The sequence below is a fragment of the Ochotona curzoniae genome, unplaced genomic scaffold (assembly GCF_017591425.1).
Source record: "Ochotona curzoniae isolate NIBS_2020 unplaced genomic scaffold, NIBS_Ocur_1.0 contig_1, whole genome shotgun sequence".
Classification (NCBI taxonomy): Eukaryota; Metazoa; Chordata; class Mammalia; order Lagomorpha; family Ochotonidae; genus Ochotona; species Ochotona curzoniae.
The window spans coordinates 20,340,869-20,368,733 of record NW_024464918.1 but is presented as its reverse complement, the minus strand read 5'-3'; positions in this window follow the sequence as shown (position 1 = coordinate 20,368,733).

The window sequence follows — 27,865 nt, the reverse complement described above, 5'->3', positions numbered from 1 at the left end:
GTGTGTAGGGGAGAGGAACCATGAAAAATGAACACAGTGGCCCAGAGTTCCTTCTTTCATATCTGGAATGCAGTAACGCTTAATGGATTTCCATCTTTTGTGTTTTGTGTTATTAGTAAAGTGCAAACTTTCTGAGCAGCCATATCAATCCCTAGCTTCTTGCCACTGGAACAGTGCCTGGTGGAGAGCAGCTTTTAGTAAATACTTGTTAAGTAAGTGATTCATTCAGTGCAGAATGGAGCCTGCACCATGGCTCAGCTCGGTAATCCCCCACCCTGCACCCGCAGCCCTTTTGGGTGCCAGTTTGTGTCCTGCCTGCTTCATTATTTTCTCTGCTTATTGTCTGAGAAAACAATGGAGGATGACCCAAGTCCTTGGGATCCTACATTCACATGGGAAAACTAGAAGAACCCCCTGGCTCCCAGCTTCAAATCAGCTCAGCTCTGCTGTTATGGCCATTTGGGGAGTGAACCAGCAGATGAGAGACCTTCTCTCTATATATCTCTCCTTCCTTCCAAAAATCTGCCATTCAAATAAAAATAAAATAAATAATTTTTTAAATGAAAGGATTTATGAACCAAATCTGTTTCTTTATATTAATAGAAATAAAATTTCCAAGAAAGCAAGCAAAAACACCCAGTAACTTTATAGTTGATGGACCTAGTGATCAGCACTCACCAATATTACTTTTTAAAAAGTTGTGATTATACAAAAATAAGGAATAACTTGAGATTTAAAAATAATTAATAAATATAGAATTCTGGGGAAAAAAAGAATTTTTTCAGTAGCTTTCATATTTAAATGTTTCCTTTTTTGTCTCTGATTTCTCAGTTCCTTAAACAATGGCTGATCATTTCAACGTGGAATGAATTTGAACCTTCACACATTTGTCACAAATACATCTTTGTTCTATCACTCAAGTCCAAGTGAGAAGAAATGGAATGATCACACAACGACACATGTTGACACATTTCTTTCCAAATGTGTAGAAAATCTAAACCTGCTGTTGTCGCAGGAACAGCTAGAAGCTGGGGCGGCCTGGGAAGCTGCATAGCTCAGCTGAGTGCTTCTTGAGGGAGAACCAGGGCCTGGAAGTTGAGCTCAGCACCAGAGCTGCGGAGCCTTCAGAGCCATCCACCGTCAACACACACTTCTGCACGTCCTTCCTACCATGCTCCAGCCATGGTGCCCCACTCATGGTGCCCCAGCCATGGTGCCCCAGCCATGGTGCTCCAGCCATGGTGCCCCAGCCATGGTGCTCCAGCCATGGTGCTCCAGCCATGGTGCTCCAGCCATGGTGCTCCAGCCATGTTCGCAGTCTGCTCCAACCCTGTACTCAAGCTGGTACTTTGTAACACACCCAGCCTGGACCTGTGAGTGCCTCTTGCTGTGAAAATATGTTTGTGACAATCAGACTTAATGTATGATAAAAGATTCTACCCATCATGCCTGGTATGCACGGAATATATCTTTAGAGATGGGTCTATGAATTTCACGCTTATTTAAAATATTTTGATGAGCAACAGCTTTGGGTTCACAACAGACTACTTAAGTATCATACTGCTTACAGCTCAAATAGAATCTTAATTTCTAAGAAAATAAATTCATCATGGCAAGTAAACAACTTTGGGAAGAACAGATGTTTTTAACGCATCAAAGTTTGAGAACTTTGGAAGAAAATTTAAATGTGATTTTTATTTGCAACATAAAGAGGTGTATTTTTTAGTGATCTCTGAGCTAGAAAAACCTAGATTCCTTCAAACTCCCTTCCTCTAGCAATAATGCCCACGAGCCAGTGCTATCCACAGTCTATTCTGAGAGGAGAACAAGATGTCACTTGCAGACAGCAGCAGGAGGGCGATTGTGAAGGTTTTTCCTCTCGTAGCATCCATGTTTAACATCAGCCTTGGTTTTCTCCCATTTAATTCCAGACAAATTAAATGATCAGGGCTACCGCTTGTTATTGAACATCCAAGGGGATTAGATTTCAAATACTCAGCAATAGATTGATGCTGCTGGGAGAAAAACTGGAAGCCAATCAACTGCTCAACTGAGTTTATGGCTCCATTTGTAACATCATCTAAAAGAGTAGGTGACAGACTGCAAAACAAGCAGGCTCTAGGCAGCACAAGCACTTGGCTCAGACACGTAAGCAAGTATGACAGACCTGGATCCCCAAGTCCTCAGTGCCTGGAACCCCAGGATGGTTTCTGACCCCTTCAGTGCTTTGCTCCCATTCTGTCCTCACCAGCAAACTCAAAGGGACCAAGCTTCCAGGTGAACCCAACCAGCAATTCTTGGCTAAAGAAAGCCAGGGATGAATTTGTACAACATTTGGAGCTAATGTAATGGGTTTGCACCTACAAAATAGGTCACTCTGACATTCGAGACACTTAGTAGTTCCAGTGCAATGAGAAAAAGAAAAACAGTGGGAGCCAGCAGTCTGTCTTTCTTCCCATGAGGCTGGGGAGCTGTCATCAGGCCATGCCCTGTTTAAGAAGCTGCTCATGATGAAACACGGAAGGAGAGAATGTACAACTTTCAATGTGTGTGTGTGTTTTTTCCTAAAGCCATTCTTTTGCTCATAGAAGTTTCAGAAAATGTTTTCTTTTTCCATCCCACAATTTTTTTTTAGTTGTCCACAAGATAGTCATAATGATAAAGCTTTATTCTCTTTTAAAACTTGCCACTTATGCTACTTAATACTACAGAAAATGCATTCACCTTACTTTCGAGTCTACTTTGTAAAGATAAAGGGAAGAGAAGTACCTTCAGTCTGATGTGCACGTGGGACTTGAGCATCATAGGATGACACAGAATCACTAACCACTCTGTTGATACAAGCAGATTTTAAGCCACTGAGCACACATTAAATCAATGACTTCCAAGTATTTTAGTATAGACACAAATAGGGCAAATGTCAGAGCACTTCACTTCCCTTGCAAGGTATACTAGGCTGTTCCTAACAGCCTGTTCCTGGCTGCTTCTCTACAGACAGACAACAAGCTACCGGCTAGGAGCAAGGTGCAACAGGGAACAGGCAGAGCCACGCATGGAATTTGCTCCCAGCCTGTTGCTCACAAACACACCGTGAGGTTTTTCTTCTTCTTCTTCTTTTTCTTTTTTGTTCTCACTTCTTACTTTTAAAATGTAAATCCAGGGCCCAGCTCCAAGGCCTAGCGGCTAAAGTCCTCACCTTGAAAGCACCTGGATCCCATATGGGTGCCAGTTCTAATCCGGGTGGTGGTGCTTCCCATCCAGTTCCCTGCTTGTGGCCTGGGAAAGCAGTCGAGGACGGTCCAGGGCCTTGGGACCCTGCACTCACATGGGAGACCTGGAGGAAGTTCCTGGCTCCTGGCTTCAGATCGGCACAGCACTGGCCACTGCACTCACTTGGGGAGTGAATCATCAGATGGAGGATCTTCCTCTCTGTTTCTCCTCCTATCTGTATATATCTGACTTTGCAATAAAAATAAATAAATGTTTTAAAAAATGTAAATCCACATATTTTTGGACTAGGCCAAGTCAGAAGTAGCTTATAAATAATTTGCTGCTTAGAGAGCTAAAAATATATTTAACATATACAAGTAAGATATAGATATATGTGTGTGTGTTTGTGTGTCTATATATATTTATGCCCACACACATATATGCATGTGTCTACATCAAAGAAATGTTAGCAAAAAAGGAAAGTGGAATATCTTCTAAGGATCTTTTCTTACAAAATAGTTCCAGACATTGCTCTGGTACTACAAGTTTACACGTTCCTGTATGACCTCAAAGAAAGGCTGGATTCAGCGGATTCCCATTCAGGTGTACCACTCACAAGGTTAGGGGATGGGTTAACAGAGGGCATCTTATAGTAAACATTGAAGGAATATTTTGGTTCCTAGCAAAGACTTGTAATTTTCACTACTATACTGTCATTAATCTTACTATTATTATTTTTTTTTAATTTTAGTGTTTCAGACACTCTGCTCTCTAGGCACATTTCAACCTACTTATTCACAGAGGTACTTCCTTGGAGAAAGCACATCCTTACTTCTTATTCCCGTGCACTTTTCATAAACTGCATGGTCACAACATGAGGAAGACCCAGAGCTGTCCTTTGGTGTGCTCTGCGGGCGACCTGACGCCTGAGTTTGACGGTTTCACATGCACCAATCACACCTTATTCCCTTTTTACAGTCTCCAATTCTGCCTTCGTTTGCTTGTTTGTTTGTTTTTGCTACATGCGTATTCATATTGGTTGCTCATATTGTAAAAATGCACTGGGGACTGGCCTTGCACAGTGGGTTAAACGAGGACATCCAGTATCTCAATGGTGGTTGAAGTACCAGTTGTTCTGCTTCGAGTCCAGCTCTCAACCAATTCACCTTACCTATTTAGCATATATTCTGGATGTTTTTGTCCAACGAGAAGGAAATTCAAAAAGTTAATTGAAATCTCTGTTGAATTACCTCAACACTTTAAAAATAGGGTAAGAACCCTGGCTCTTTATTGTAGTGCATTTATATTTATTTATTTGTTTATTTATTTATTTATGAATGTATGTATATATGTATTTTTGCACACTTCCTTAAATCAGTACTATTCCTAATCCTCCACCTCAGTTTTTCAAAATTTATTTGGCCATTAGAGGTTTTTTTTTTTTTTCCTCACAACACATAAATATAAGGTTAGTTTACTGAATTTCTAAAACAAAAAAATGAGGGCAGTGAAATTTTGAGATTGAACTAAATTTACAGATCAATCTGGGGAAAACTAACTTCCCAATAAACTGAGCCTTCTAACAAATAAACAAAATACACGCTTCTCCTTAGATCATAACTTTCCTGCGGGAATATGCTGTGGTTTCCTGAGCATGGAGCTCACGTATATTTATCTAAGTCTCTCCCAGGATATGTTCTGATATTATTATAACTGCTCTTTTCCCATTTGCCTACTGAAAGCAGGAATGTTTTCTATCTCCCTATCTACAGATTGACTTCTTCCAGACATTTTATATAATGAATCATGTATTATGTGGTCTTGTGTGGCTGCCTTCTTTTACTTAGCATAATGTTCTAAAGGTTTATCCATATTGGAGCATGTCTTGGTACTTTATTGCTTCATAATACTGAATAATACTTCTTGCATTGATATGCCACATTTTATTTTTCCATTCATCAGTTCCTGTAGATTTGGTTTGCTTCTACTTCCGTCCTATCTGTAGAAGCTATTTTGAACATTTCTATCCGAGTGTCTGTGTTTTACTCTACATTGAGTGTAAACCGAGGAGTAGAGTTGCTGGGTCATATAGTAACCCAATATTTAACCTTTGAATGAATTGCCAAAATGCTTTACAAAGAAACTTCAAGATTTCATATTCCTACCAGGACTTTAGAAGGGCTCTAATTTTTTTTCTGTATCATTGCCAAACATATTATTTACTGTATTTTTTTCTGATGTCATACATAAAGCAGGTATAGAGTGGTTTCATCGTGGTTTTTATTTGTATTTCCCTCACGACTAATGACGTGGAAGTTATAGTGATGTGTACACAAATTACACGTGCCATCTATGGATCTTTATAGGGAAAATATATGCACATGCTTGCCCATTTTTAATCACATTATTTCTCTTTTTCACTGAATTACATGAATTCTTTTGTATTCTGGACAATAAACCATTATCAGATACATATTGCATACAAACTTCCTACCACTTTCTGGTTTCTCATTTCACTTGCTTAGTAGTATGTTGACATTTGATGCTGTGTGATTTTCCATTTTAGTTTAGGCTTCTGGTGTCACACACAGCAACCAGAACCTAATGCATGGTCACTAATATTTTTGCCTGTTTTTTTCAAGAATTACAGACTTTTTTTTTAAAGGTTGATTTATTTTACTTGAAAGATGAGTTACAGAAGGGGGAGAAAGAGAAAGAAAAATCCTCCAATTCCTTCATTCCTAAATAGTCACAACGCTTAGAGCTGTGGCAGTATGAAGCTGGAGCCAGAAGCTTCTTCCCTGCTTCCCATGAGGGTCCAGGGGTCCAAGACTTTGGGTCTGCTTCCTATGTCTTCAGCAGGGTGCTGGAGCAGCAGGGGAAGAGACAGGATTAGAACCAGCCATCCCTATGGAATGTGGCACTTCAGATAGAGGATTAGCCTGTATGCCACTTCACTAGACCCAACAGTTAAAGAGTTCTAACTCCTACTAGGCTGATTTTTACATGCAGTAGGGATAAAGATCCAATTGTAAATGCAGTTATTATTTACTGAACTTACTACCCAGGGGGCCGCGGGGGGAACTGTTTATTGGCCCCGCTGTACAGAAGCACCATTAAAGCTTTTCCCAGTGTGTGAAAAAACAAAACAAAACAAAAAGTAAGCTGGATATAATCAGCATATTTTATCCTGTTTCAATGGGAAAATGACATCTGGAGTCCACATCATGACACCAGAGTCACATTTAACATAATGAGGCAACCTCGTCGCTAGCAGATGATGGGAAGTTAGAAGCTTTGGGGCAGCAGCATTTTGTTGGTACTGGCTTTTCCACATATTCATGGTGTAACTCTGTGTGTCTTCTTTAGGCTGTTCCAATACCTGCTGCAGGTGTGTATTGCCATGTGCCATGGAAATCTCATCGGTGTTAAAAGCCTCCACAGGTAGTTTGCACTACATTATAATATATGGTGCATTCCCTGTGGATTTTATCAACATATTAGGATCTTTATAATCCATGAACATATGATAAATAAAGAAGAAAACATTATCTTCACTCCAGAAAAAATTTTAAAATAGTGGGATTCTTAGGGGCCTAAGTGATGGGGTATATTTTTTTCTCTCCCGATTTTTCTTTTGTTTTATTTATATTTCAGTTTCTAGCAGCTACAAAACTGTATTTAAAATATCTCAAGTGCTAAATCTTCTACAAAGACCAGCTGTCTGCCCAACTGCAGTTTTCAAAATTAAACTGCATGGATTGGAGAGTAGCAGAGAAAAAATAGTGGATGTGGAATGTGGATTAGTAAATATGAATGTGAAGGGATTCGTTTCTATTATAAGAATTGTGCTAAATAGCTCAAATACCGTAATACATAAATCTAAGAAGGCTTCCCTGTTTCTTGTCCAAATACGACATACACAGTAAGAATGCCAATACTTTGTCCATTGTCCAGCTACATTTTTCCAACTAAGTAGTGCATATTGTGCTAACAAATGTCTTTCCTGCCTAAATAGTAAGCATTTTTTTTCATAAACACATCATTAGGAAAACTTTTCAAATAAAGAAAAATAAACACAGTATAGAAAAATAACCTTTAAGCATTCCTAGGAACTGAAGTTTATTATGTAGGACAAGGAAAAGCAATTCTCACGGGCCCAGGATGTGACTGAGTCTCAAAGCCATATAACTGGAACAAAGATTAAATCTCAACCATCAGTTTTCTAACACTAGACTCATTTTGACCTTAATTACATCTATTCTCATGGTACCATAATTATAAAACTTCAAGGAGAACAATATTTAAGCCTAACTTGTCATTCATGAAATGGTTTCAGTCCCTTTGGAATGCATCATGGTCCAGGGTGCCTGGTGCAATGACATCTACTCAGCACCTCACCACGTGCAGAACTCCACGCTTCTCCTCATCTCATCTCCACCTGTCGGGAGAATCAGGAAGTTTTCTCCATCTAGCCACTTTTATCAAGGTTATGCAGTTAGCATCTATCGGTGTGTGTTAATATATAATAGTTAATTTCTCAGAGATTTTGACTGAAGAATACACAAGAATCTCAAGAAACTCATTAATAATTAAAATTTTGATGCAAATTTAAGATACGTAATTATTAGCTCATCATACACACACACAATCATTGAGCACACAGAAACGTTATTGGCACACAATTAAATGCTCTGGTTCCATCTGCAAACGCTAGGAGTAACTCCCCGAACACAACAAGGAATGCTCTATTCCAACACCTGTAGACAGGAGGATGGCATGATCCAGACCCCACGCTATCATCTTACACCTGCCGAAGCCAGCTGGAGCAATCCATCACTTGGAAGTCCCGAGGTTGGGTGCCTCCAGCGAGGAGCTGCTCTGCAGTTCATGAAAGGTGGGGAACAGCACAGGGGATGACACTCTGCTTCATCTCCATGCCCAGCCCCTTTCTTGTCCTGCCTCTCACACATTCTGGTCAGCACTGTTGTGTCCACAGTTTCTGCTTGCTTGTGACACAGTTCCATACAAGCAGGGAAATAAGTTCTGTGGAACCACAAGGCTGAGTCACCGGGTCTTCCAACAGGTTGACAAATTCATCAGAGTGAAGCAGGCAAAAGACAAGCCAGAGGCTTCCTTGCATGAAAGGGTGTCTCCTGTAGTATTCTATGAACCACTTCTACCCCCAAGAGCACAAGTGAGGGGTAAGCAGGTGAATGGGAGCGAATCCCACCTGCCCTGTAGGTGAGGGGAAGAGACAAGGATAGGAGGGTAATGAGGGGCATAGAACAAACAACTGGAACCGAATTTGGTCCTCAGCGGCCACTAAATACAGCAGCGCTCTATCCTGTGATCAGATAGAATGCTTCCTAATTACTTCTTAGGTCACCAACATATAAGGACCTCTTTTAAGCTGGCTGCCACCATGTTTAATTTGGCATTTATAAATCTAGCATTTCTTATGATCTCGACAGTCAGAATCCCCACAGTTACTTCCCAATAAATAAGGAATAGATTATCAATATATCCTTTTCATATGGGTTGTGGTTCTAAGAGAAATTGTACAACATTGTATTGGTAAATATACACAATTTATACATAATGTGAAGAAGTGTAATCAAATGACCAAATGACCACCTATTCAATTATTCTTATCTCTTATTCACACTTCATAACTGGAATGCTTGCTGTATCCCTGCATGCAAATATTTTCCTGGGTACTGGGATAAGAATATTCTCTCATGCATAATTCTACAGTGTAATCTTTCTCCCAATTCTGCTAATTAAATGCATTGTGCGTATGATTTGTCAGTATTTTCCAGTTGGGACCATAACTCCACAAAGCTTTGGGACACTTTCCATCAAAATCTCCAGATGTAACATCCCTTTATCAACTTCCTGCAAGAGTAAGACTGGTTCTCTTCCATTGGCAAAGGCTCTTGGGAATGCACAGTTTGTGTTTCTTGCTTTATATTTTTCCATTGGTTCTGTTTTGCCTCATTATTTAAAAGAACATTTCTAACCAGAGATATTTTCTTTCTCTTCTGTAAGACTTGTTAGATGATGGTTTATTTCAACCCCTTCTTTTTCAATGAAGCAAGGTGACATTTTTAGAATATCTGCCCTTTACTAGTTAGTCCCACAATGGGAACAAAAAAGTCTTCGCTTCTTGAATGATTAAGAAAATGTTTCTTACAAAGACATATTTGCTGTTTATTAGAGAACATAGTTAGCAACAAATTAGCCACAGGGCTACATGGAGGGTTCAGATACAGTGAAGGAAAACAAAGTTAGTAAAGGAAAGTAGCTTAGCTGATGCCAATAGGCTAAAGAATGATACAAAAGGATTTAGCAATCAGTGAGTCCGTTTTTAATTAAAAATAAAAATTCATGAAATCCTGTGCAAGGCCTCAAGGACAGATAGCTAATATTTGCTCATAACACCATTTCTCAGTGGAAATTGAAGGCAGAATAATAAACGATTAGACTAGTCACAAGATGGAGCAAAGACACTCTTTTATTTCCTTAATAAATTAAAATGGAAAAGCATACTTTGGAAGGAAAAAATAAGAAATAAAAAATAAGAATAAGCACCATTATAAAAAATACATACCTTGGGCTCTGAGATGCAAGAGCAATAGGTATTTTACAGGATAACATTCAGGCTTTTTGTTTGTAGATTTTGCTTGTGCAAGAATTTCTTATTCTGCATTCTATATTCCCAAACTTTTCAAGCCCACTGGTTTCATCAATATCTTTAAGATATACCCCTTTCTTTTAATTGCACAAGTACCACCCTAATGCAAACCGTCTCCCCTATCAGAATTCTGATTCCTGACTCCTAGCTGGCCAGTTCCCACATTTCTCTCCACAGAATTATTTTCCCCACCGTTTGTAGAGTGAGTCTATGTTGGCAATGTGTGCTCATTCCTGAAATCCATTAGTGAGTTTCTGAATCCCAATACAAGTGTGTGGAAATTTTGTGTGGTTCTAACGCACTCGGTAGCCTGATCTCACCCAACCTCATCTTCACCTGGACGTCTTGAACTGTGGCAGAGTAGAATTACTGGTCAGCACCTAATTAAATGCACACCCTACATTCCCGGCCATCCTGGTCGTGCGCACATCATATCATCACCAAGAAACGCTATTTCCATCTACCAAGTCCCTATCTGGATTATATTCATATTTCACAGCCTTCTCGGCTCACATGTAACATACACTTGTTTATTTCATCGTGGTAGAAGTCATAATCCTTAGTTGTCACTCATTCCCTGGACCTCTGCCCACTTTATTTCACCCATGCTTCATGGTGTTTAAGCAATGAAACCTGACTGTACCATAGCAGTACTATGCTTAATCACTGCTGAAAAAAGGTGCTGCAGACAAGGACCAGTGATTAACAAAGTTGTGTGAGGCTTTGCACTTGCATGGTGGTTGCTGAGCTCCCAAAATAATTAACAAGTTCCACTGACATCCTCCACTTCTTGGGGAACTTAACAAATGTTTGCAAAACATGTTCAGCATAGTGCCTGATACATAGAAAACATTCAAAATCATTAGTTGCAATGATGAGTCCTGTTAATCATACTTGTACTAGCAGCATTTCCAGCAATTGTGTCATGTGTTGAAGCTTATGTCTGTTTTCATCTGGTTTGCATATGTTCCCACTCAGAGGATTTAAAAGAATTTATAACAAAAAGCAAAAAGAAGATAAGGAAAAACATAATAAGGATTAATGTTAGAATTATGAAAGACATGGAAATTCTAAACCTAGCTTGAACATGAACATGGAGTTCATGTTTAAGCTCTTTTGTAACAAAGGCAGGGGGTGTCATGTCTCACAAACCACGATGCACCTCCTGAAAAATCTGTTTCTCTCTCCTCAACTTCAAGCCACGCGACCTTGTGGCATAGCCCAGACTTCTTGTCTGACACCAAGGAAAAACAGTTGAAGAATGCCTCTTGGACCAAGCAGGAATTAGCCCTTTAGTTAGCTTTTCTTCTTATCTACATTTGCCAATATTTTCCTGATCTAAATTATACCTGTGGCTATTCCTTGGATTCAAAGATCCCAAAATAGGTAATTTCTTATCTTTGAAAAAGGAAAAAATCTTTTCTCTGAAAACTAACTACAGGTCACAAAAGCAACAGGTGGAGGAGACCAAGGTGTGTGAAGCCCAGGGGGAGAATACGACAAAGGACAAGGTGGCAGGAAATCACGGGTCAGGATTAGTTCCATCAGATCCTGGCTGGAAGAAATGAAACTTGGGCTTCCCTTTCCTGAAGTCAGAAATTGTGCAGTCCTTCCTCTTTGAAAGGCTCCTTCCTCAGGACCATGTCCTTCGTGGACCAACACAGTATACAGTGTCGTTTTACTTAATCCCCTGGTTCACCATGCACCCAGTGGCTCACTATCAAAAGAGGACATAGTCTGGCTTAGAAAAATATCGATACAGTGAAGCCTCTGTGACATGCAGAAGGTACGGAAGTCTACACAAGTATAATGAGCACAATCTTCAGGCCAGCACGTCTCTGATGCTGGGAATTCACATATAGAACACCTACTTGAAACAGCTAGTAATGGGCATCAACAGCATCTACCCAACTTCACCTTACCTGCCCTCAAACATTTATTTTTAGGTCTAATCCATTTGAGAGTTTTGAACAACATCATTGCCATTTATGAACCCATGGATTACTGGATAGGAAACAGTTCCTTGGAGGAAGAATACAATGAGAATGTGTGTGTGTGTGTGTGTGTGTGTGTGTGTGTGTGTGTGTGTGTGTGTGTGTGTGTGTGTGTGTGAAGGGTCCAGCTTAGGCAGCTCAAAGGAAAGCACTGGTTATATCTACTCTGTAAAGATGTTTTAGCACCTCTTGGGTAGCACTTTGGGAGTTCAGAAAGCATGTGTATTAGGGGCTGAATGTTTTTGTGTCCCCAAGTTAATGTCCGGCCCTTTAATCCCCAATGTGAAGGCATCAAGAGCCACTGGTTTTATCAGGTGGGATTCTTGTGGACAGCAGTAGCGCTCCTAAGAGTATGAAGTGACTAGAGACCTCTCTGCCATGCGAGAACGCAATTTAAAATGCACAAGCAATACACTGAACTCAACACCAAAATAAAAAATAATTTGTTTCCAAAATGGCAAAAGGCCCCAAATAAACATTTCTCAAGGGGGAAAAAAAAGATCAAAATTTGATAAGGTGATCCACATCACTAATCACTGAGGAACTGCAGATACAAATCAAGATCAAATACCACCTCACCTCGGTCAGGATGTGCACGCCCAACAAGTGTCGTGGGGGGTGGGAGGGGAGCTCTGCCCAGGTCACCATGGCTGCGACTTGTCAGAGGCACTGACTCCGAGAGTTTCCACAAGAGCAAGCGGAGCAGGGCTACCACATGACCTAGAAACCCTCCTCCAGGGTTGGACCAAAGGGATCAGTACCTTGCAGAGTCCTCTGCACATCCCTGATCCACAACAGCCAGCATGCAGAGACAATGCAAGCACCCACAGGCAGGGCTGTGCATGTGTGTCTGTGTGTGGATGTGTGTATACGCGTATGTGTGTCTGTGCATGTCTGCATCTATGTGCGTGTGTTTGTGCATGTGTATATGTGTGTGTATGTTTATGTGTGTAAATGTATGTCTCTCTGTGTGTGATGGGCACTCCACTGTGAAGCAGAAAGAGATCCAACAACCTGGGTGGAACTAGAGTACATCGTGTTAACCAAAATAAGCCACAGAATGAAAAACAATCCACCTTTTCTCTTTCGTGTGCGGAGTCCAAGGCGGGGGGAGCGGGAAAATCAAACATGTAAGGATAGAGAAAGGAATGTTAGCTATCGGTGGATGGGAAAGAGGAGACTTAATGCAGCTCAAATGCTGCAGGCAGTAGATGAATAAACCCAGAGAACTACGGTGCAATATGAAGACGACAGTTAGAATAATTGCATTGTGGCTCAGCACATTACACTGCCACGTGCAATGCCAGCGTCCCATGTGAATGCCGCTTTGAGGCTCCACTGCTCTCCTTCCGGCCCAGCTGGCTACTAACTAGCTGGAAAAACAACAAAGGATGGTTCAAGTTCATGGGCTCTTGCTACCAATGTGAGATAACCCGACATCTAGTTTCTGGGTCCTGGCTTAGGCCTAGCCCTGCTATGTCCATTGCAGTCATTTGGAAAGCTAACTTCACCTTTCAAACAAATACAACTTTGAAAAATAAATGTCGCATTGTAATACTGGACCTTTTCTAACAAAGTGGATTTTAGGCACTCTTACTACGACAAAATGAAAACAAAAGATATTTTGCAAATTGAAGGGGGTTAATTAGCTTGACTATAACTGTCATCTGACTATTAATGCATTTATGAACATGCTGTTGTGCACCTTAAGTTTGTACAGCAAAATCTACCAAAAATGAAAAGAATGACAAATTGTAGATCATTTGCTCCATAAGTATCCTCACTAGTAAGATTGGCAAATGTTGCCGATACTCCAACCCTTAGAATTGTCCTGATATACACAACGCAGCGAGCACTTGAAGGTTTCCAAAAAATTACTGCAATAAATTGTTTTGCTTCTACTGCTCCATAATGCATGAGTGTTTTGTGATATGATATTTCCAAAGGACAGCAACAGCCTTCCTGGATGAGAACAAGGCATAATTCATGTGGATTCCATCCTTAAATAAACAAAACTTTCTTGGGGCATGGGACAGTGCCATTGTGGTGTGCTAAGCAGAGCTGCTCCCTGTAAACGCTGGTATCCCATATGGACAACAGATCTAGTTCTGGCTGTCACACTGTCTTTCCAGTTCTCTGCTAATGGCCCAGAAAAAGCAGAGGGCCCCGGACACCCATGTGGGAGATCCACATGAAGTTTCTGATTCCTGGTTTTGGCCTGGCAAAGCCCTGGCTGTTGCAGACATCTGGGGAGTAAAGTGGCGGAAAGATCATATCTCTCTCTGTCTCCCTTCTCTCTAACCCTGACCTTCAAATAATACACAAATATTAACAAAAGAAGCATCTTAGGAACATCGAACAAGTTCATGAGTAGGTTAGGAAAAGCAAAACTAAGAAACATTACTAAAAGACGTAATTATCCAGTGTTCTACGCCCTCCTGTTTCTGCATGAAATAATAATACGTGGATACTCATTCTTCCCAAAACAATGCACGATACTGATGAAATCCGAATACAACCTCAACAAGTGTCAACTAAGTGGCTAGCTTAGGTTTGTTTTAAATAGCAAGTGGAGAAGAAATGTTATAGAGGAATCAAAACATTTTTTGAAGTACAAAAAGATGTATGTATACTGCAACCGAGAAAGAATGAGAAATGCAAAGTGTGATTTTGTCAAGAGGAAATGTAACAGGAAAAGCTGGGGGGCTGTCCTGGTATTCGGGAGATTCCGTAATGCAGGAAGCACTGCAAGAGAGTGGGGGAAATTCTCAAGACAGAATTGGAGGAAATGTGGGGGAAAACGAAATATCCATGAAAAGTGATGCCACACACTGAGGCCCAGCCACATTACAACACTAAAAACTACTACATACAGTTAGAAGTACAAAATCCAGCATTTAAAATTAGGAGGGAGTGTTTATGATATTGTTTAGAAAGTACATTTCTGCCTCAGATCTAAAAGTAAACATGACAAAAACAAAACAACAATATTCAGAATCCATTAAACAAAACAATGACCTTCTTCCTTTATATAAGTGTTTCAAAGGGGGCTGATGTTGTGTTGTGGTACAGCCGGAAAAGGTGCTATCAGGGACACTGGCATTCCATATTGGAGCGATGGTTCAAATCCCAGTTGCTACTCTTCCAATCCAGCTCATTGCCAATGAGCCTGGATCGCTAATGAGCAGATAGCCAAAGGACATCAACTCCCACTACCCACACTGAATCCTGAATTCTTTGTTTTGACCTATCCTTGCTTCCACAGCCATCTGGCAAAGCAAACAGGCAGTTAGAAGCTCTCTTTCTCACTCCCCCTCCGTGTGTGTATGTCACTCTGTCTTTTAACTCAAATACAGCTTCAAAGAGTTTAAATGAAAAAATCACATACTTTGTGTGACTACACATGCACTAATCCTGAAGATGAGGCTGACCACAGCCCAACAACTTGGGGAAGAAGCACCGACCAAACTTTCTGAAATACCAGACGGTACCCCATAAACATGTACAGTTATTACAGGCTGATCAAAAATGCAGCAAATTCATAGTGGGAAAAAATTAAAATAATATAAATTAGGAGGATCAAATACACATCACTAGCACAATAAGAGAAGCCAATCTCGAAGCACAGGTTGGACTCCGACAGAGGAGAGAACTGAGCACGATGCTGAGCATGGGGTTTTCATCTGCGAGCAGCTGAGAACCATAAAAGGTTTTTGACAAGGAGAGTAAATGATCAAAGACGCCTGTAACAAAAGCCTGTGTTCAGGCCCATGAAGGATGAGTGAGCACTGTGGTGTCGGGCGAAGTGGGGAGCAAGGTGCTGTGCACACAGCTGTTCAGTTTAGAATCAAGAAGATCAATGTGTTCAGTCCAGGCCAGGAACAGCGCGAGACCTTGGCGACGATGGAGAAGAAAGCATTGCATCTGAGAATCTGAGAGCCACAGATGAGGATGGGAATGAATATCGAGTGTTCATATTTAGCGCAGACCCTTCGTTGTCCATCGGACGCACAAAAATGCAACACTAGTTCCTAAGCCTGGTCTATGTCATTTTCATGCTGTTATTATATGCAACACTATTTGTTACTTCCATGCAGCCTTTGGTCCATCTTCAAATAATGAAGGTAGTGGTGGGAATTGTGACAGAGGGTTAAATAGATCTTGGGACACCTGCATCTCGTATCAGAATTTTGGGTTTGAGTCTCTGCATCTCGGCCACTCTGTGCCTCTGACCCAGTTTCCTGACCACCAGTCTGGGAGGCAGTGGTCGATGGCCCAGGGACTTGGGTTCCCTCCACACATGTGGGGGACTCAGCTGGAGTTCCAGGATCTTAGCTTCAGCATGGACCAGTCTTGGTCATCATGGACAGCTGGGGAGTGAATCAGCAGATGGAAGAGCTTTCTCTTGTTCTGTTTTTCAAATACATCAATATTTCAGGTGAATTAAAAGAAAGAAAAATGCTTGTAAATATGTAAGAGATCAGTCTCTGTAAGTTTCAATTGCACAGGAAAGGGTTACTTCAGCCAGCTGAGTTGCTCAAACTCCCTGTGGTCCACAGAAAATCCTGTCTTCATGACCGGCCCTTGGCCATCTCCTGAGTCATCTGAAGGATGACCTCCCAGCACGTGCTGTGTGTAGCCGGACAGCAACCTTTTTGGGCCATGCAGCGCCAGTCTGATCACACAGTTCCCTGTAACATTGAGACTTACGGTAAAGGCCTGTTTTCATTCTGGGAACTGGAGCATGGGTAGCTGTGGTCGCCTACTGTCCCCTCACTAGTGCCTCAGCCACCGTGGCCGAGCTGTCGAGCCTGAAGCAGTGTGCACACAGTGTCACACGGGAGGAAGCCTCACTGGGAAGGACAGGGCATCTGGAGGCTGGCACTCACCTTCTCCTGAATGTTATTCCTGTGCCTCATTGCTCTGCGTATTTCTCTCTGCAGTATTTCTCTGTGATATACTGGAGCTGAGCGTAACAGCCTTGCCGAGTCCCCTGAGTCCCCTCAGTACTGGTTCCATGGAAGTGAAAACTACAGGATGGCCTCCTTGACCCAGAGTAGGTGCCCCGGCAAGAGCTACTTGCTTACAGATAATAGCTTCGTTTTCTCCTGCACTGGTAAAGAATGCTAAGAAGGAATAGAAGAGGCAGGAAGAACAGGGGCGTGTACTATTTTGGAAAACCAGGAAAGACAAGAAGGCAGGCAAGTAGTAGGTAGGTAACAGATGGATAGATGAGGAAAGAAGGGGAAGTGCCAGGTAGGTCATTAAAAAATCAGTGATAACCATGAAGAAAATTGTTTTAGTACAAGAAGGAGACAAATTATAAAACAATCATCACATCGTTTGCCTGGGCAAAGGATTAAGAACTTCTAAGGTTGTTAATTTGTTTCTAGCTTTAGTTGTTGCACATTAAATGAGAGAGTGCTGTAATGGACGAAGGATGATCCCCCATGGTACAGGGCTGCCTTCCCTGCCCTTGCCTCTGAGTGTCTGGAGTTACGGAAGGCAATGCAAGCTGTTGGCCTTGTAGATATGAGATTATTTATGAATAATGAGAGAACAATTTCAAGTTCAAATGGCATCCTTCTGTGTCTGAGAAGTTACTATTTTCTATAAAGACACTATGTACCTCTCGAGATTGATTCTCAGACACTATTATCTAAGAAATCTGAAGGCTGTAATTTCATTCACCTTTCTGATCGATCTGTTGTTCATAAAATTCTCAACCATAACTTTGAAAATAATTGTGCCACATATGAAATTCTAAAGCACAAATGAACAAGTTTAAATACTCTTTTCCTGAAAACAACTGAACGTCGCAGAGCCTGGGTTCAACTTGCTGCCAGTAAGTACACGTGCTGGGAGGCACTGGGAGGCACTGGGGACGGCCCCAGGGACTAGTCCCTGCTACCTACAAGGAAGACATCTTCCTGGCTTCAGACCCAGTCCAGCGCCAGCCGTTGCAGGCTCTCAGGAAGCCAGCTTGTAGAAGGAAGACCTCTCTCTCTCACTTCCTTCTTCCCTTCGCCTCCCTACTCATATTTAAGAAAACAAAAAGGGAAAAAAAATCCAAATAATAAACATAATTATTTTTACAAACAAAAGAAAATAAGAGAAAGACACATGAACAGCTCTTTATAAATCCTAGAGAATGAATGTCGAACATACATCTGAGAGGCAGTGAGCTTTTGCTTACTTAACATTCACAAGCGATGAATCAAAAACTGGTGCATAGATTAAATTTTGCTGGTGCTTAAGTGTCTGACTCATAGATTTGGTCCGTAAAATAAAATAGCTGTTCATTTCAGAAACTATTTCTATTCATAAGAAAAAGACAGTCTGGCAGTCAGAGATAATTTTCAATATTACCATTAGTCTTTAAGAAAAAAAAATCTTCAAGTGTATTTTCATAATCTCTTCTCTGCTTAAAGCAACGGAAGTTCAGCCCAATGATCCAAGAGTATCCTCGACAAAAGTAGCTGTTTAAAAGCCTGATAGGATTCTAGCGTAGCGACCACAGACCACAGGCAGAACACGCACCGCACATGGCTCTAGCATGCTGCTCGCATGTGGGAAATGATGACACCGTTGGCAATGGCTACCAAGTGCTCCCTTGCTATTCGAAAACCTGCACGTGGAGGATTAAGATGCCTTTCACCCCGCCCTCCCTCCTGCCCCTCCCTTCTTCCGCAGCTGACAGCAGTTTGTCCAAGCAGGATGTTTGATGTATGTAAACAAAGAAGAACGGGCACTGAAATTGCTTATACGCGTTCGCGTCACCTGTGCCGTTAAATTAGCGCCGAGCCATTTTGTTTAAGAGTAACACTAGGCCAATGCAGGTTGGGAGAGTCTGTCATTCTCATACATGTTTTTATTAACTTTTAAGGATATGCTTTACTTATAAACAGTCCCCAGCATCCCAATCAACTCATGAAGACAGAAATGTCGCTAAACTTCACTTTTCAAACACTGGGGGCACTTTTATCTACTCCTGATAGGACAGGCTCACGCTAAATCTCTAGGTGCTCCCTCTGAGTTTTGGAATAGCTCCTTGTTTCTGTCCAAAGAAACCTGAATTACTGGGTGCATTTAGGAGGAAAGGGGCAATGAGAGCACACAGAGAAGACTGGAGTTGAAGAATGACATGATTCTCCCCTGTCCCCTCCATGCCCACCACCAACAGGACCTAGATGCTAAGAGGCATATTGTTTGCTGCTCATTTCTTGTTACATCATACTGACTTTTCATGCATAGACAGCCAGCCCTCCTCAGCTGGAGCCAATCACCACTGGTTCCCAAAAGTCCCGGCTAGTTTTTCTGTTTTAACCGCACTGTCTGCATCACCTGTCACGAGGGAGGGACGAGACATATTCATTCACAAGCAGATGTTGCACTCTTCTGGCCAACGGGTCGCTTAACATGCTCCAGCCATCACTGCTCTGTGAGAATACAGCTGCTGTGCAGCCACTGCTGGGGCCAACATGTCAGCAGCCGCTGCGCTGGTAGCTGGGTATGGCTGCAAAGCTAGCTTACACACCGGCTGAAGAGGCATGGTCTGCGAGGCCCCGAGACGGAATGTTTTTTCAATGTTGCTTCTCTACCTCAGCGTTCCTTTCCTCTCATCTTGGCCTAGAATACTGATGAGATGAGAGGGCCAAAGGGATCTATGCAGAATCCTGAGCCACTGAGGGCTTCAGTCCTAGAAGTACCACTGCTACTTCACAACGGATGACAGCATGACACAGGGACAAGCTTCAAGTCACCAAATGCTCCAGGTCCTTTTGCAGCAGCAGCAACACGTATTGACTCGCCAGAACAGGCAGGAAACAGTGGCTAAAGGCAGTCTGTGAACACTGGCAACCCAAAGAGCTGGCAATGATTTGGGACGCCCGCAAGTCTCATCATTGTTGGCGGAATCTAAGAGGCATGGCTTCTTGGAAGACAGAATACAAGTTCCTTAAAAACCTAAACACGTTCTTTCCATATGATCCAGCAGCCCCACATCTAGCAATTTGCCCAAATAAGCAGAAAAGTTAGAACAACACAGAAACCCACACACAATTTCTGAGAAGATTTTTTCACAATTGACAAAAGTCAGGAAGCCACTAGGACGGGCTTCAGTGGGTTAACACCCGTTCACCTGCTGAAGACCATCTTGGCCACTCTTAGATTACGTTCAAGTGCACTCAGTGATACAGACATGAACTATCACTCCATGAAAAGACATGAAGAAACCACAAATTCATGCGTCTAAAAATGAGAAGCCAGTATAAAACAGACACACTGCCAAGTGATTATAACTGGCCAAAGTACATGAGCAGAAACTCAGCCAGGAGGCACTAGGGGTTCAGTGCAGAGTCGGGGGAAGTAGAGGGTTGAATATGAGATCTCAAAGGAAGGGGGTACAGTCTGTGTGATGCTGTCCTGGTGGCTATTGGTCATTATGCATTTGTTAGAACCCACGGGCTGTGCACTGTGAGAAGTGCTCCGTGTCCATGCAAACTCTGAGCCCACTTCAGGCACTCACAATGGGACAACACTGCCCCATCAGTTCTAACAGATGTAAATTTCTAGTAAGTGTCGCAAATGACATGGGAAACAGTGTGAGGCAGGGAAGGAGTTATGTGGATGTAGTGAGTTCTAGGTATATTATTCACAATTTGGCTATAAACATATATAATTTTTGAAATCTTTGCATTGTTCTGCCCATACTCCACACACAGGCACAGAGGACCACATGACATGGTAAAGAAGTGTCAACAGAGCTGTTAGGCCTATAGGACTATAAACCCAACAGAAATAAATTATGGAAAATACAACAGGAAAACTTAAGAAAACATAAATGAGAATTACCAACAAGAGAGAAGTGAGCATCCAGGGAGGCATTTAAAAGTTTATGGAAACAGGGTCCGGTGCAATAGCCTAGTGCCTAAATCCTCACTTTGCATCTGCCAACATTCCATATGGGCACTGGTTCTTATCCCAACTGTTCCACTTCCCATACAGCTCCCTGCTTGTGGCCTGGGAAAGAAGCAGAGGATGGCTCGAAGCCTCAGGAACCTGTGTCCACCTGAGAGACCTGGAAGAAACTCCTGGCTCCTGGCTTTGGATTGGTTCAGCTCCAGCTCTGTAGTCAGTTGGGGGGGGGGTGAATTAGCAGACAGAAGATCCTTCTCTCTGTATCTATTCTCTCTGTACATCTGTCTCTCCAATAAAAATATCTTTAAAACAAAGTTCAGGAAAGTGGACTTGAGGGATAAGTTTGTTTTGGAGCAAAACTTCTAAAAGCCATCAGTTTTCTGATAATATACATTTTACCTGAAATTCTTGAAGACTCTTCTGTGCATGGAATTCAAAAACAATTTTTGCACCAAAATCAACTTTTTTTCCTTTCCATTTTTCATAGACTTTTTCTAGTACTTGCATGCAACACATTTAGGCTTAAGAGAGAAAAGATTTACTCCTGGCTGCTCAGCTCTGCGCCCTGGGAGGCCGGCAAACTCCGAAGGTTCTTTGACTCCCCAAATGAACCTTCCTCTATGATCTCCTCAGCTATGATCACTCAGACTAACAAAAACAAACTCTTACCAAAGCCTGATTTAAATTGTATTCGCCAAGCTTATCGATGTTACGGCTATTTTAGCATGGTGATCTGATGTCAAAATCACTCTTTGAAAGAAAAAGAGAGCAAACGGTATGCCTCAGGTTTTTCCAGGAGTTGTAGAATCTGGTTTTGAACCTTTAGTGAGACTTCTCAAGTCCCAGGCTCTCATCTCCAGGTGTTGCCATCAGCAACAACAGCAGAGCTGTTACCTTTTGAAATGTACCCAGTGCCTGCCTTATGACTCACCTCTGTGTAACTGCTGTATCTGACTTCACCTGTCCTTGTCATTGGCTCACTGTGTCTCTCCCCTAGCCTCCTCACTTGGTTCCTCTCACCAGATCTTCGCCTAGATGCATAACATGAACACCTGTGTTACTTCTTGTTCTGCACAAGAGTGACATTGGTTGAGCGGAGTCTAAGTTGGCAATGCCTGTTTGGGATAAGCCTTTATTTAGAGCTTACAAATAATCCTCTTGGAGATCATGGCAACAGATGGTTCCTGGCCTCTCTACCAGCACACAGTGGCAGGGTTTCTGGTTGCCCCTTACACACTAGTTAGTGAACCACAGCACATATCGCTCAGAATCCATTTTAATATACGGAATCATTGGCTAACCACATGCAAATCTTATGGATCCAAATAGGTTCATAAAACTCGGTCAATGCAGAGCAGCTCCCAAGGAGGCCCTGGACGTCAAGGCAATACATGAAGAACATCAAGGTTGCTCACTTCCTTGGACTAACCTGCCCTTGGCCAGATTTCAAATTGAAACCAACTACCTGATAGTTTATCTCAGGGTTGCTCAGAGCTTTGGGATGTGTTAGATGTCTGGAGCACTTTGTTTCTGCATTCAGGTGGAAAAGTTTCTGTTTAGTTTATAAACATTATAGATGGAAAAAATCCTCTCTCTCTCTCTCTTTCTCTCTCTAGACCTGAGCCTCTGCCATGGGTCTTCAAAGCTACTGCCTGGGAAAATATCAAGGTTTTCACTTAAAAAGAATTCATTTTCAGCAAAGGAACATGAAAGAAATCAATGCCATCAGATTGTCCAATCCGCATACAGCTGCTATTGCACAGCTGCCATCCTGGAGTCTTGAAGGAATCTAACACAAGGAGAGAAACAAGAAGGAGAAACAGCAAAGTCAAAGTGTGTGCCACAGAGGAATTTGTGCTATCCACTCTCACGCCAGGGATCCAAGACTTGCAGCTTAGGTGTTTAATCACAGTGCAGATGTAAAATGCCTTTGCTCACACAGTGCACTGGTACCAGTCATCGGCAAGCAGATTCCCATCACTCCAGGCTGGCCCAAGCCACTCGAGCATGCTGGCATGGGGTTAATGTCGCAACAGAATGTCAAGAAGGCTAGTAACCTCTAGAAGAGACATGAAGAGAATGAAGGCCAACAAACTGGTAACAGGGTGAGCCTGCAGATGGAGGCTCGCAATCTAATAGCCAGGGAAAGCAGACTCACAAATTTGTGCAAACCATGTCTGGTGTAGCATTCCTTCCAGAACAAAGACCAACTATGAGAGGCCAACTCTGCTATCATGTGTTGTGACAACACATCCACAAAGGATCATTTAAGCCAACTTTTAGGAAGCCAACAAATTGCTCACACTGTGTTAATCAATTTGCACTGCGTAGCAGATTATCACACTATTACATAACGGCATGGCTCCTTAGCCTGGCACCCATGCAGATTTCTTACTTCCTCAGTGTCAGGAATATAGCTCAAAGATGTTTCAATCTCAACATTTCAAAACAAGAGATATGTTTTATTTTTTATGCTTTTGTGGATATATTTGCATCACATGATTCTACTGATGAACACATTAACAAAATTTACATGGAAAGAAATATTATTCTGCATTTCCGGTCACATGAAACACCTTAGGGAACAACACCACCTGTCAGAATCCACAAGATATGCAAGGATACAGCCAATGGATGAGGGCTTAACAAGATATGCAAGGATGCAGCCAATGGATGAGGGTTTAACAAGCATGTTGAGGCCTGCAGAGACCATGTTAAGCACAATACTTTCCCAGGGAGCAAAACAAACTTCTTTCAGTTCTGTAAAAGGCAACTTCACATTGATATCCACAGGCTTGCAAATTCTGAGCCGATTTCCAGAGGAATAAATACTACCTCCCGTGTTCTTCCAGAATATTCAAAGGAGGAATCAACTTGGGACATGTATGTGTACGTACTTGCAAAGCTTGTATACAATGACTAAGCGATGGCTGTTTATTTAATGTTTTCTTTTGTATTGGTTTTACTTATTCACAAAAGTGCTTCTCACTGATAATCTGGAGGAATAACACGGAAAGGAATCATAATTTCTAGTCCAGTGCATACATTTTCTTTAAAAAAGTGTACTCAGCATGCATAAATTTTGTATAATCTTTTTGCAATGTGCATATGCAGCTGTGTAGGAACAGCCAAGGTCCCAGCTGTTGATTCCTTCCTTCCCTGCATTGAATGGAAATCATCTACCAGAGAAACGAGGGAGACAACGCTAAGCCTAATATTAATTCTGTGTGGCCCACTCAACTTTTTTCTCCCAAAAATGTTTCTGTGGTTTTCCTCCACCAATCCCCTCCTTATCAGAATAAATGGTTCTCTAGGTATCTGAACATGAAATCAGGCTTATGCAGCAGGGAAGGACCATCTTGCATTGTTCACGACCAAGTGTAGCCTACAGCAAAACAGTGAGACTTCTACGTGCTGAAAACAAGCCGCCTTTTATGAAACGCAGGAGTCATCTCTTCAGCCACTGACTTTCATTAAATTGCGTAGTGAAGGACTGCAAGTGAATTTGCATCTCATCTGCAGTGTCATTTCATGACTCGTTCTGCCAGCGGACCTACCAGCTAACTACCAGTAGCAGTAAGTCTTCCTTTGCCTTTTCTGTGCTTGCTCATAGCTAAAACACCAATCAGGAAGACAGCGAGTCTTCATAGCACATAAGAGAGCCGACTGTAATAAAAAAAATTTACACACAGCATCAATTGTGACTTTAGAAGCTAACATTTCCTCTTATAATTGAGCCCATGCCCCTGATTCTCCCATTGTTCACTGTCTGCCTTTTGATCACACAACACTGCATTTTTCCCTTTCATCCCATGTAAAAGTGTCATGTGTGTGAAGAGGAGGAAGAGCTGCGACAATTGAAACAAAATCCCATTTTCCACTCTTAAAAACTAATGGTTTCTCCGGCTTTGGGCTGGGCAGGAGCCTGAAGGAATTGTTTCTCCATTGGAAGGCACAATCTGCCTTGCTGACACTTCTAAAACTGACCACTGGGATGTCTCTTCAACTCAACTCAAAAAGCAAACTTCTCATTTGAAAAGCACCGACTCCCCCAGAATGTCTGGAGGGACATGGAAAAGTTCTTTTGGTCTGCACTTGAACCCACAAGACTCTTCTGCCCTTTCTTGCTTCCCATTCATTCTTTTCTGGGGAAAGAAAAAAAAATTGATGGGGAATGAAATTAGTTTTTAGAAAAATCCTACCATTAATTTAATCATGTAAAAGGTGTTATTATTCCTCTCGTCCAGTACTATCCAACATAGTGCCATTTCCAAGTTCCTGCAGTTCATTAGCAGAATAAAAGCAGCTCGGCTGGTATAAATTTTTTTGGATAAGTTCACCTTTCTGAAGGAGCAAATGAAAAGGGCAAAGCATGACAATTTCTCATTTCATAATGGGAAATTTATTCAAGACTTTTTCCCCCCCCATTTATCACTGAAGACACATTACAATTAAAGGCCTTCATTTGCACATAAGTAGTCTACAAAACCTTTATAAAAATCCCCCAGGTATTTCAGCTTGTTTTTCCCTAGCTCTTTTATGTTCCACTTTCAGTCTCTCCACCTAGTTAGAGCCTGGCTAGGAACTTGTGAGTGCCAGCTATGACAAGGAGTTTCTGTTCATTCATGCACAGCTAAGCAAAGTCCAAATGACTAAAGATGCCAAGTCATCCGAATGAATCTGTGTTTCTACTCCCCAAGCATCAACATGCTGATTCACTGACTGGTTGTTTTTACAACAATCTCAACAGAAACCTGACAACTAAAAAAATACAAGGAAAAAAGTGTATTTCTCCATGTCCTATCGTGACCCTTCCCGACAAGTGGAAATCTCTACCATCCAGCACGCTCAGGGCCGTCACACTGTAAGCCCTCACCTTGCTTTCACAGAGATGTGATCAGCTTTAATCTTAGGATCAAGAGGAAGTCGGCATTCTGTTTTCCAGTATGTTCACAGCCCTTATCATGGCAGCTGTCTCTAGGAGGCTGGGAGTAGAAATCCATTTTTAAATTAATTTCATGTTAAAACACAAGCATTTTGACTTTCCTTCTTGATTTTCTAAGTTGCAGTGTGTGTCGTAATCATGGCCTGGTATTCTCCTAGGCAGCAGCTGATGATTTGGAAATGGATGCTCCAGCACAGGTGTCTTTGACCTTGAGCAACAGAGACAGTTTCTCGGAGAAGCCACATTCTGCGAAGCTCTATCCAGACATGGCTGTGGCTCTCAGCAACACCTGCTTGCGAAGTGAAGGGGCTGACCCAGCTGAGCAGCGAAACGGTTTCTACCACACTTCATGACCATTTACTCAAATACATAAATAGCACTCTGTCCCACTAATTTCAAGCATGAGACTACATAAGAAAGCTTCCGCTACTAATACTAAATACTAATCCTAATTCTGATACTAATACTAAATACGAAATAGATTATATATCCCATATTGGAGAGAATATTCTGAATCTTAAGATTCATTGTGAATGCAGAGTATGATTTGAATTTCCTCTTGATCATCTGAAGATAAAGATTACCCCCACAGGTCATCAGAAAGGCAATCGCCCCTAGGTTTTCAGTAAGGGCATGGATTTCACCCATCCTTTGAACCATAGGTACATTCTCCAAAGGTAATGACCAGGAAAAGTCATGTTCAAAAAGGAAATCTTTAAATTCTTAATTTACAGAGTTAGGTTTTTTTTTTTCACTAGCTTCTCTTATATTTCTCAGCTAAAGATGGCAAAATCTTATGAAGAGCTGGCAAACTTTTTAAAACTATGGGATTTAAAAAAAAAAGCAAATTTACACAGTAAGTATTTGGCATGGTTTATTTGCCAGGCCTGCATCCCTTCCTGGAGTGTGTGGGTGTGAGTCCCAGCTCCACCCGATTCTGTCTTCCTGGTCATGTGCACGTTGGAGGGTAGCTGGCACTAGTTCCAGGAGTTTAGGTCACTACCACCTGCAGGGAAGACTGTGATGGAGCGTTCCTTCCCTGACTTGGACGTGGTCCACCCTCGGCTGTTGCATCCACTTGGAGGAATGGACAGGCACAGTGGGTAGAAGCACTGTCTGTTTCTCCACATCTCTGTAAATTTTATAAAATTTCAATGTTATAAAAGGATGGTAGGCAAGTTTCTGCGGTAGACACCAGAGGTGTAACAAGAGTAAGACACACAGAACCCTCAGCAAAGGCATCCGGGAACTTTACTGCCAAGCTCTGAACTGAAAGATCTGAAAGTGAACTGAGTCAAATACACTGCCAGCCTCTGTGTCAGATATCCTCCGAGGGACCTACGAAAGTCATCCAGGAGAGTCAGGTCTAATTTCCACGCAAGCCAATAAAGAAATTCAAGTTCAGCCAGCTTCAGAGATGGTTTGGCACTTTCATTAACACCCTGAATTTCACATTGTGAAAACGGAGACTCCTTTGACAATTTAAAAGGATGTTAGGATCGACACCATCTAGTGGATAGGCCAAGGGTCATGAGGTCAGGCAGAGAGGTCAGTAAGTGAGAAAAGAAAGTGATTAGCCCACTGAATAAAGTTTTAAGACAATGAAAAGATATATTTTAACAATTTAAAAACTGTATTTATCCAGAGCCCTGTCACGTAGCCCAGTTCCCCCTCTGCTCCCTCTAAATCCAGAAGGATTTCTATGGAAACACAGACTCTAACCATCCCCACTACAGATACCCACACTGTTCAACCTATGTAACCTGAAATGGTTGAATATCATTGTTGTCTAATCTATTCTCATATGATAAGTGATGTTATAAAATATAATTGATATATAATTTCCAATCAAGGTAGAACTCAATGGTTATACTTAAATTCATGTTTGCCAACTTAATCAGAATTTCCAATGTTCAGAGTGCCAGATAAATTAGAAAAAATATCAGAAAAGCCAGAAAAATCCCCAAGATGCAGAAATATGGCACTAAATCAGTACACTCACCTCCAGAAAGTCAGATAAAAGGAAATCTCATGACAGAAGGTCTCAGACCCTCATATGGGATAGACATCAAAAGCATTGTTTCGCTATAAGAATAGACA